Source organism: Saccostrea cucullata, unplaced genomic scaffold (genome assembly GCF_032062105.1).
Source record: "Saccostrea cucullata isolate Sc308-1 unplaced genomic scaffold, CSIRO_AGI_Scuc_v1 ctg180, whole genome shotgun sequence".
Classification (NCBI taxonomy): Eukaryota; Metazoa; Mollusca; class Bivalvia; order Ostreida; family Ostreidae; genus Saccostrea; species Saccostrea cuccullata.
Genome location: NW_026936265.1, coordinates 85412 through 87500, shown reverse-complemented (window position 1 = coordinate 87500; position 2089 = coordinate 85412).

Below are 2089 nucleotides of genomic sequence, written 5' to 3'. Positions count from 1 at the left end.
TTTGTTTCCGAATATGTAAAAAAAAAAAAAATGAGGTTTTTGATATGAAATTTTACATCCTGACTTGTATCTCCTCATAGTAGAGCACTATATCTTGAAAAACGTTATTTATATATCTCTAAAGAGATTGATCGGCTCTTGATCGAGTTTTGTGAACTGTTGGTATCATAGGGTATTGTAGAACTAGTGCTAATTGTAACGGGAACCGTTACAGATGTTCCCCAAACGCTCCTCAACTCCTTTTTGGTGCCATATTCCCTGTAAGCTTTATTAAATAAGACAAACTCTGTGCATTTTTGACTTTAACAACGTTTTCTCTGAAGGATACCAATTATATTCAAATTTTATCATTGCACCCGTGCGCATCTGAATGCATGTGCGTTATGATCATATCATCTTGTCTACACTATCTATTTATTTTAATAAACAATATATTAAAGCATTCAGTCCAAAAGTATGAAAAATCACTCTCTCAAGGGTATTTTTCATTTCACTCGTTCCGAATGCATGCACGTGCATGATGACCATACCTTCTTGTAGGAGTCCCTTATATCTATCTATATTCTAAATCCCATCCTGTTTGGTTGAAAAACAAGGGAGTTATAGCCATTTCAAGTTTAAGCCAATCAGATTGCAGCACACGTGCATGCGCGTGATTTCATGATTTTTTTCTATATCATATTATAGGATATCCTAATGCATGACTATGTTTTAAATTTCAAAGCATTTCGTCAAAAAACAAGGAGATATAGTCATTTAAAGTTTCAGCCAATCAGATTGCAGCACGCGGGCATGCGCATGCTTTCATGAAATATTCTTATATATCATGCTGTAGATCTTCATAATGTAGTTCTATGTTCAAAATTTCAAAGGATTATGACAAGAAACAAGAGAGGTATTGAGACTTTAGTTTCACCCAATCAGAGCGAAGCGCACGTGCATGCGTGTGAGATCTTACTTTTTTGACCATGTCATTTTGTCTATGCTTCTAATATATACTTATAATATGAGTTTCAAAGCATTTCATCAATAATTTAAATAGTTACGTCTGTATCAATTATATTGGACATTTCTCGTGTTGCACGTGTGAGCTCTTGCAAGCACATGTGCATGCACATGCTTTCATGATCAATCTTATATTACAGGCTGTAGACCTCCCTAATGTATGACTATGTTCAAAATTTCAAAGGATTTTATCAAAAAACAAAAAAGATATTGAAACTTTAGTTTCAGCCAATCAGAGCGAAGCGCACGTGCATGCGCGTGCGATCTTGCTATTTTGACATGTCATCTTGTGCATACTACTAATATATCCTTACATAGAAAAGTTACGGTTATATCCATTATATATTGGTCATTTTAAGTTTTGCACGTGCGTGCTCTTGCAAGCACGTGCGCGCAAAATGACCTTGATTCCGCAAATCTACATAACATGCCTACTTACCCTAAAAAGGTTTCACCTAAGTCGGATGTGTAGTTTACAAGAACACTCGCGTACAAAATTTTCCCAGGAAGAAAAATAATAATAATAAGAATAATAATAATAAGAAACAGAGTAAAAACAATATGTTCCCCAACTTCGTTTGGGGAACATAATAAAAGAGCTAAAAGAAGACTTGACGAAACTGCACATTCACCAGAATGACCAAAGCGTGGTGGGAAATTGTTAATTGTTTGCTGACTACATCATAATTTTATCGTTACATGCCTCAGACTTTGATAAATACAGACTAGGTACCGCCTGAGGTAGAGCATTATATCAATTAATTTATAATTCAGACTGTTTCATCAAACGGGACTTAACAGAAATAGATAGATTAGATAAATGCATGATTTGATGAAGTTAGGTTGTATGAAATAGTATTATCTCTGTGAGAAGTTACCAGAGGTGCGTTCAACAGCGTAGCTGCCATGCCATGTACGTAGGCGCTACATAAACTAGCTGATAAAGCTACCTCTTGAACTACGTGTAGCCTAGTCGCTACTTAGGGAGAGCTAGCCGAAGAGATAGACATACAACACCTATCTGCTAGAATAGCCGCTACGATCTTGAATGCAGCCCTGGAAATGTATATTTAGGTTCGAATGT